This window comes from Scylla paramamosain, chromosome 24 (genome assembly GCF_035594125.1).
Source record: "Scylla paramamosain isolate STU-SP2022 chromosome 24, ASM3559412v1, whole genome shotgun sequence".
Taxonomy (NCBI): Eukaryota; Metazoa; Arthropoda; class Malacostraca; order Decapoda; family Portunidae; genus Scylla; species Scylla paramamosain.
The window spans coordinates 18,746,140-18,755,607 of NC_087174.1; the positions used below are offsets into that span (position 1 = coordinate 18,746,140).

The 9,468-nt window shown below is 46.2% G+C and overlaps 1 protein-coding gene across 1 annotated transcript in view; it reads left to right on the forward strand.

Moving 5' to 3' along the window:
- The first annotated feature begins 509 nt into the window (after positions 1-509).
- The window catches only part of LOC135112845 (ras GTPase-activating protein raskol-like), a 90,655-nt gene continuing 81,696 nt past the window's right edge, over positions 510-9,468 (forward strand). The window contains exon 1 of the mRNA XM_064027725.1: positions 510-1,033. The gene's annotated coding sequence lies outside the window, so the exon portion shown is untranslated. The remainder of the gene's footprint in view (positions 1,034-9,468) is intronic.

The window sequence follows — 9,468 nt, forward strand, 5'->3', positions numbered from 1 at the left end:
GAGAGGCGCCCCTTGCGGTACTTGTAGTAATCTTGACAGACAGGTAGAGAGGAAGGGGCCGAGGGAGGCTGGCGACTTTCTGTCCGTGGTGATAAATGGCAGGGAAAGCCCATCACTGGAAACCCGGAATTAAGTGTCCTGGGAAGTGCCAGACACCTGTGCCCTGATTAGTGACGCCCGCCAGGTAGGTCTGTGTGTGTGTTGTGTGCTGTGTTCGCCGTGCTGGGCCAGGCAGCTCCCGGAGTGTGGCGGTGATGGGGTGAGAGAAGTTTACAATAATCTAGGATTCCGTTTGTCTCCCGTCAGTCGGGGATGATCGTAGGTAATTTGGTCTGGAGGGGCGCGGTCTTAATTGGTTTCGAGTTACCCCAGCTGGCTAACGTTGTGGGGCGAGAGGAGGGGACGGGGATTGTGGGGGATGAGGGGAGGCAGGGTGTTGTTGTGAGGTGTCCCTACACGCCGCAGGAGCTCGGCGGGAGGCGGAGCGGCTGTGGAGGCGGTGGGCCAGTCAGTAGTGCTCAGGGACGCCACGAGTCCACGACCCAGGCCGGACAGGCACGCGGGACGCGGTAGCGCAACCACTAGACTTCCCAGTCAGTGTCGCGCGGAACTTCGTGGAGTAGACACGCGTCGCTCCGCTCCCCAGTTGGCGTGTGAGACTCGTGCTAGCCCCTGACTGGATAGTGCTGTGAGGATGTAGATGCAGGGCTGGTGGTTGGTCCGCGCGTCCCCCAGCACGAGTTTGGGTCAGACGGTTATGGATGCCCCTGCAGGGGCTTTGGTCGCTGAGTGGTGCGTGGCGATGCGGCCCAGATACCAAATAACACCACGAGTTTGGGAACCCGAGTGGTGTGGCGCGCGTGGCTGCCTGAGTCCTGCAGTGTCGCGGGTGTGAGGGACAAGTTCCTCCTACAACTGGTGCCACTTGGCTACTGCCGGTGCTGCTCCTCGCCAGGCAGCCCATGTAAATAGTTCACCCTGGCGCCCATTAGGATTAAGTTCGTGTCCCCTCCCAGCCCGAAAGTCACAAAAGGTGAGTACAGCACGGCGAGGTGTTGCGGCACCGCGGGCAAACTTTTTATGCTGACGCTCTTCTTGTCTGGACGAGTTGTCTGACTTGAAATTTTTCTCTGGAATGGCACTTCTTGGCCCCAAGTTTTCTAACGTCGATTTCTCTTCCTGAATATATGTATACCTGTATGTCTGTCTGTGTGTCTGTGTTTGTACAAGACTGCGGCGGAGCGATACTTATCCGGCGTGTTTTGTGCGTGACAAGCAGCACTATATTCTGGGTACAAAGTTTTTGCTCAACCTTGAGAAATAACAAAATCTTATTGGTTTTCGTTCAAATGGATGGAGATCTGCAGGGTCCGGGCGGCAGTAAGTCAGGGGAGCCAGGCTGGCGCTGCCTCAGGAGTGATTGGCCAAAGAACATTTTCACATTTTATACACGGTGAACTTTCTTTCCTTACCTCCAGTACACGCAGCGGCGGCGCACACACGACAATGATGGGGAGAAGAAAACAAGATAATCCAAAGTCAAACACCTAACACACATTTTGCAATACTTCCTTTTTTAGTCCATTTTTTAAGCCACCCTTTTAGTCCTGTCAAGTCACCTTCCATTCAGGGCTTTGCTGCACCTTAACCTTATCGCTTCATCCTCACTGTCAGGACACGAGCGATACACTGGACACGATATGAGGAGGAATATAATGGTAGCAGGAGATACCAGGCGATGTGTGTCAGATGCGTGGCGGTGATAAGGGGGCGCGTGTATGTGCAGGTGTGGGTGTGGGTGTGGGTGTTCTGGAAGGAGTTGGACGAGTTGCTCTGGAGTTAGTCAGGAAAAGAAGGAATGTGGATGCCATTGTGATTGTCTGTTTCTTCTTTAACCTTCCTCCTCCTCCTCCTCCTCTTCCTCCTCCTCCTCCTCCTCCTCCTCCTCCTCCTCCTCCTCCTCCTCCTCGTGCGTGCTGGACTACTGACCCTCATACCCTCTCTTTTTCTTCTCTCTCTCTCTCTCTCTCTCTCTCTCTCTCTCTCTCTCTCTCTCTCTCTCTCTCTCTCTCTCTCTCTCTCTCTCTCTCTCTTCCACTCATCCTCATGCAATTTCTTACCCACCTACCTGCCTCCCTCCTCTCTCTCTCTCTCTCTCTCTCTCTCTCTCTCTCTCTCTCTCTCTCTCTCTCTCTCTCTCTCTCTCTCTCTCTCTCTCTCTCTTATATTTCCCACTATGACTGATGTGCTTTATTGTGTGTGTGTGTGTGTGTGTGTGTGTGTTTGCGGCTACCAGTTATTTTAGTGCCACATTCCTCACCTTGAAATCCTATCGTCATGTGTACTGTATGTGTGTGTGTGTGTGTGTGTGTGTGTGTGTGTGTGTATGAGGGCGCACGCGGTCACTCTAGTATTACACACCTCACCTTGAAAACTTATCGGTAACCCCCAGCCTCCCTGTCCCTGCCTCCCCCTCCTAGCCTCCCTATCCCTGCCTCCCTGTCCCTCTCGCTTACCCTCCCTGACCCTCACCCTGCCAGACCCTCAGCCATGTGTCCCTAGATCATTTCCGCTCACGTGTATTAAAACCATAGAGGTGTTCACCAACCCTCAAAAAAACACGATATTATGTACTTCTAATTACAACACAGCAAGCACAAGCACACTATACGTATTAATATTTTACATGCTAATATAAATTGATCATATGCGCAGGAGTTTCCCATTAACTCATTTTTTCTCCATTGAAATTCGTTTATATCTGTACGTTGAATATTTTTAGGTTCTTTTAAAATTTCGAATAATGTTTAATTTAGTTTTCTGTCACCAGTTTCTTTTTTTTTTCAGTTATCCGTTAATACTTTTTTCTCCTTGTAAATGTCAAGTCTAAGGATCGCACCTTCAAACTATTTGTCTTATTTTGCTTTCATCATTATCTTCAGTTCTTTATTCCCTCCTGTCTTGAGCTGGGAAACGACCTATCTTTCTCTGTTCCTTCGTTCCTGCTTAAGGCTATTGTCGACTCACTCTCATCCTTATCCTGCTCAACGTACTGTTATCAAGACTTCCCCAACACCTTCAGTTCTTTATTCCTTCTCTGCTAAGTTCAGAAACAAGCTATCTTTCTGCTTTCGTCTGTTCCTACTCAAGGCTACAGTCGACTCACTCCAATCACAATTCTGCCTAACGTACTATTACTTACAAGACTTCGCTAGTACCTTCAGTTTCTTATTCCCTTCTCTGTTGAGTTCGAAAACAAGGCATCTTTCTCTGCCCCTTCTCTGTCCCTATGCTCCTACTCAAGACTATGTACTCAGTTCCATTCCTATTCTACCCATTCCCAGTATCTTTAGTTCCTTATTCCCTTCTCTGTTGAGTTCGAAAACCAGCTATATTTCTGTGTCCTTTCCCAAGGACTCAGTCTGCTACAAAGGAGATCATCAAAGCACTTCTGGAGTTGTACTGTACCCTGAGTTAACTTTTCCAAAATAGTCTGAGGGAAAGACGTGTACCAGCTTCGTGTTCTTTTCCCATTATTTTTTTTTTCCACTTGTGTTTTGTTTGGGTTGGCAGCTTTTGTTGTTGGGGGAAAAACTATCAACTAACTAAGCTTGTGGAGCATCTTTCTATTTCGTCCCTGCCTTCTTCGCCACCACTTACCTCCCTCTCCTCCACCGTCTCTTCCTTTCTCCTCCTCTCTCACACCTTCGTTATATCTCCCGTTTTTTTCCTCTCTTGACAACACTCGCGTCTCATTCCCTTTTTCATTCCACCACATGTCTACCTTTTTTTTCTCCCTCACTTACCTTGTTAAACCTCCCCTTCCCCACCTCTCTCTCTCTCTCTCTCTCTCTCTCTCTCTCTCTCTCTCTCTCTCTCTCTCTCTCTCTCTCTCTCTCTCTCTCTCTCTCTTTCTCGTTGGTGGAAAGATGTTATAATTTGTCTTTATCATATTTAACGTTAATTGCACGCTGGGAGAAAAGACAGGAAGTGGAGAACGACACGAAAGGAAGACCTTGCACATTCTTTTCATATCTGTTGTTGTTGGTTGTGGTGGTGGTGGTGGTGGTGGTTGTCGTGTTCCTTTTCTCGTATTTGTGGTTATAAAAAGAGTTGTTTAAAAGCAGGAGTGTGGTGTTGTTACGTACACACACACACACACACACGCACACTCTCTCTCTCTCTCTCTCTCTCTCTCTCTCTCTCTCTCTCTCTCTCTCTCTCTCTCTCTCTCTCTCTCTCTCCACCCATCGTTATTTCAGCCATCCTCTTCCCTTCCTTCTCTCTTATTTTCTTCCTTTCTTTCCCTCTTACATCTTTATAGTCTCTTCAGTTTTTGTTCTCTCTCTCTCTCTCTCTCTCTCTCTCTCTCTCTCTCTCTCTCTCTCTCTCTCTCTCTCTCTCTCTCTCTCTCTCTCTCTCTCTCTCTCTCTCTCTCTCTCTCTCGGGATAGGAGAGGACAGAACAAGAACTAAATTAGAGTCCTTCCATCCTTCCTATAATTTTTCCTCTCCCTCCCTTCCGCTCTTCCTCCTCTCCTCCCTCCTCTCCCTCCTTCCCTGCTTCTCTCTCTGTATTTTCTCCCATTTATGCCTACCTCTCTTGAATATTCATTTTCTCTCTTTTTTTTGCCCCTCCTCCTTCTTTCCTTCCATCTCTCCTATTCCTCTTCTTCTTCCAGTGTTTCTCCCCTTTCTCCTTCGGCTTCTATTTTTCTCTCTCTTTTTCCTTTTACTCCTCTTCCAACTCTCTCCTTTTTCCTCTTCTCATTCAGCTCTCAACCTTCTTGCTCCTTCTCTTCCTCCTCCTCTTTCTTCTTCTGTTACTCTCCTTCCTCTCCTCCTGTATTTCTCTTACTACTCCTCCAGCTCTCCTCCTCCTCCTCTCCTCCTCCATTACCAACTATTACGACACACGCTTCTCCTCTAATTCTTCCTCCTTCTACGCTTCCTCTTTCTCTTCCTCCTCCTCTTCTTTCTCCACTTTTCTAGATCTCCTTTCACTCATCTTTCTCCTCCTTCAACGCCCCCTCTTCCTCTTCCTCATCCTTCTACGCTTCCTCTTCCTTTTCCTCATCCTCCTTCTCTTCTCCTACTCTCCTTGGTGTAATCCTTCCTTTCTGCTTAGGAAATCTTGACATCTGAAGTCTGAAAGTAGGCTGAAGGGTGTCCAATCTCTCTCTCTCTCTCTCTCTCTCTCTCTCTCTCTCTCTCTCTCTCTCTCTCTCTCTCTCTCTCTCTCTCTCTCTCTCTCTCTCTCTCATTGTTTGTGGAGGAAAGTAGACGAAAGAGGAGCTGTACAGATGTTTCTTCTCCCTTTTTCCTCCTCTTTTCTTCTCTCTCCTTCTCCTCCTCCTCCTCCTCCTCTTCCATCTCGAGAATTAGCAAGTAGAAGTGATGGTGTGTGCTTCCCTTTTCCTTGTTCGTTAGGTGAAGTACGTCTCTCTCTCTCTCTCTCTCTCTCTCTCTCTCTCTCTCTCTCTCTCTCTCTCTCTCTCTCTCTCTCTCTCTCTCTCTCTCTCTCTCTCGTCCTGTAACCTTGAGTGAGAGTAACGACAAAGGCAAAGCATGTGTTTGTTTGTGTGTGTGTGTGTGTGTGTGTGTGTGTGTGTGTGTGTGTGTGTGTGTGTGTGTGTGTGTTAATGTATGGAGATGGATGTATTGATGTATAGATGGATGGATAGGGAGATACATCCAAACCCACAGAGAAAGATTGGTGGGCGGGATTAATATGTCAGTGTGTATGTCATTGCCTGTGTGTGTGTGTGTGTGTCTGTATGTGTGTGTGTGTGTGTATGTGTGTGTCTTATCATACAAAAAAAACACGGATTTCCTCTTCCTAGCTGAGTATCGCACCTCCCTCTCCTCCTCCTCCTCCTCCTCGTTTCTATCCAATTACATTTTATCACTTAATTCCTTCTTTTCTTCTTCCCCCTCCTCCTTCTACTTTTCCTTTTCTACTTTTGTAATTTGTTTCTTGCCTTCTCTTCCCTTCTCTTTTCCATCATTTTCCTTTGTTTTCCTGTATTGGTTGTTCCTGCTTCTCTTCCTCCTTAGCTCCCCTCATTTCACATCTCTCCTCTCCTCATTTATCCTCTCCTATCCTCTCCTCTCCTTACCTCTTCTCTCAGAATCTTCTCCTTCCGTGCATTCCTCCTCTTCCTCCTCCTCCTCCTTCTTCATTACCACTAACTTATCCTCTTACATTCGCCTCGACTTCTTCCTGTTTCATTTTTCCTATTTCCTCCTCTTGCTCCTCTTCCTCCGCTCTTCCTCCTCCCTCTGGCCCGCTCCTTCCACCGTCAGCTGTCGCCATCTGCTAGCTGAGGGAGAGGAAAGGAGAGGGAAGGGAGAGGAGGAGAGGAAGGGACAGCTGTCTTCCCCAAGGGCGTGACTCCTCGCCTCTCGCTTACTGGGGTCGTCCGTGGGGAAAATTACCTGGTGGAAGATGGCACAGGAATATTAAGACAGGAATGAAGGTGATGGGGAGTGGGTAGGGATGGGGAGTGGATAGGGAGGGAAGGTAGGGGATAGTGGGTATTAAAGGTGGATGGTACCAATGTTACCTATGTGGCCTGTCCTTACTTCCGAGTGTTCTTGTTATCTTTATTGCTCTTCCTTCGTTCGTTCTTTATGTTTGGTGGGCGTGTTTTATTTATTTTTTTTACGTTGTTGTTTGTTAGTTTTATTTATTTTTCTCTTTGTTCATGTTTTTTTATGTATTTGTTGATTATGTTTTTTTTTTTTCGTTGTTGTGTGTGTGAGTGTGACTCGTGTTCTTGTCATTACGCATCGCTTGTTGTCTCTCTATATTTTGTTTAATGGGGGTTTGTGTTCTTGTTGCTTTTTTATTACGCCTCTTTTTATTTCTTTATTCTTATTTTTATGTGTGGACTTGTTATTCATGTTTTTTTTTTCTTAGTTGCGTGTGTGATTCCTGTTCTTGTCCTTAGTCATCGCTTGTTGTGGTCCTTCTTTATGTTTGGCTTTAAGGGGAGTTGTGTTCTTGCTGTTTTTATTGCCTCTTTTTTATCATTTGTTTGATCGTTTAAATTCAATGTTCGCTCATTTTGTTTTGACTTGCCTCCTTCCATTATTTTATCTTTCAAGTCTTGTTTTTATCATGCTTTCTGTACTTTTACCCTTTTAACATTTATTCCTACCCTGTTATTTGTGGCGTTTCCTTATTTTATCATGTCCTTTTCTTTTTAAGCTTCTCCTGATAGATATAATTATTTATGTGTTTATCTCATCATTTTCTTATCTTATACTCTTATATTTCCTTGCACGAGTACTTCATAAATTTAACTCGTTTATTTTACACACTAAATCCCTTGCAGTGGGTGAGGAGGAGCCTTCGCCTTTATTATCCATCACATTTCTACTTATTTCTGCTTACGATTAGACACTGTAGGTTATTTTCAACATGTCCGCTGCTGCTTGCTCCTCCTTTGTGTTCCTTTGCATATCACCTCCGTTCTTTATTTCCAGTCCAACCTTCTGACTTTCTGCCCTTTTTTCCTTATCATTTTACGAGGCATAATATCTTTTGGTGTATCTCGCTGTTCATCTCTCTATCCAGTTATTCCTCGTGCTCATTGACTCCGTGGATTATTCTTGGGTTACGTCACCTTCTTATTTAGACATTTCTCAGCCAGGCACAGTTACGGGGATCTTACTGAATGTCTTGGCTGCTCTGATCGCCCGTAACTGCCTTTTTTTATCCTGAGTTATAATAGATATCCAAATCTGATTCCGTTTGACCTTAATCTCTCTCTCTCTCTCTCTCTCTCTCTCTCTCTCTCTCTCTCTCTCTCTCTCTCTCTCTCTCTCTCTCTCTCTCTCTCTCTCTCTCTCTCTCTCTCTCTCTCTGTCTCATTTTTTATTCTTTCTTTCCTCGTCTATTTTCTTCTCTTCTCTCTCTCTGACTTTCTTTTATTTATTTTTTGTATCTCTACCATTACTTCAATTTTGATTTGATTCTCTCTCTCTCTCTCTCTCTCTCTCTCTCTCTCTCTCTCTCTCTCTCTCTCTCTCTCTCTCTCTCTCTCTCTCTCCTTCATTTCTCCCTTCACTCATTTCTCATCATAACATTCATCTTCATCTTCCTTCCTCCTCCTTCATCTCTCGCTCCCCCATCACTCCTCACCTCTCATTGATCTCTTCTCTTCCTTCACTCCTCCTCCTCCTCCTCCTCCTCCTCCTCCTCCTCCTCCTCCTCCTCCTCCTTACTCGTGGAGACTAATGTGGAGGTTATTGCTACACTCCCACGAGCCGTAACACATATCTTACCTCCATCACCTTTCTCTCCTCCTGTCCTCTCTCCCTCTCTCTCCTTCCTACTGTTCTTTCTTCCTTCCTTCCTTTCTCTCTCTTTGTGTATTAGATGATCGTATTACCAGGACTTGTTACCAACGATACAATAGACTTCTAATTATGAGTGATGTGTTTATTACGCATTACTTGTATATATATATATATATATATATATATATATATATATATATATATATATATATATATATATATATATATATATATGTGTGTGTGTGTGTGTGTGTGTGTGTGTGTGTTAGGGTTACCAAGGAGGCGAGGCGGGGCTGTGTGAGGCGGGGCAGGGCAAGGACACCCACTCTTTGGGGGTTGTGTGGGGCTGTGGGGGTGTGAACTGGGGCATGCTGAGGGGAGGGGGGTACTGGGGAAGGTACTGGTGCATAGTGGTGACGTTAGAGAAGGCTGGGTGAGCGCGCGCGAGGTGGGGGCGTGTGTGGGTGTTGTTGGAGGAAAGAGTGGAGGAAAAAGGGGTGAGGTTGAGTGAGATGGGAAGAGCAGTTGGGGTTGAAGGGAGTAGTGTGCTATTGTTGGGGAAGAGGAAAGGCTGGGACGAGAATGAGTGAGGTGGGGAGGTTTTGGGTGTTACTGGTGTGGTTGTTGAGGGGGTAATGTGTTGTTGGGGGAGTGTTGTGGGGTGTCTTATGCAGGGAGAGGGCTTGAGGGGGCAGTGTGTGTTGTGAGGGAGGGGGAAAGGAAAGGTGGGGGGAGACTGTATCACTTCGAGAATGGTGTGGCTTTCTGTGCTTTGTTCCCAAACGACATTTTCATTTTCCAGCTGATCTGTCTCATTTTCTTGGTGTTGTGGTCCTCCTCCTCCTCCTCCTCCTCCTCCTCCTCCTCCTCCTTCTCCTCCTCACTCCTCCTGTTTATTCTCCATGCTCCTTCTCCTCGTCATGCTCTTGTTTAGTACCTTTTCTTGTTTCTTTTCCTTCTTTTCCTTCTTCTTTCCATAATTCTTTGTAGTCTCTTCCATTTTATATTCTCTCCCTCCAAATATGTTTTTTTTTTTACCTTCCTCCTCTTCTCTCTTTCTTTCTTACTCTCCCACATACGTGTCCTCGTTCTCCTCTTCTTCTTCGTCGCTCCTCTTCTCTTTACAGGTAGTGGTGAGTCTCCCTCCTCCTCCTCCTCCTCC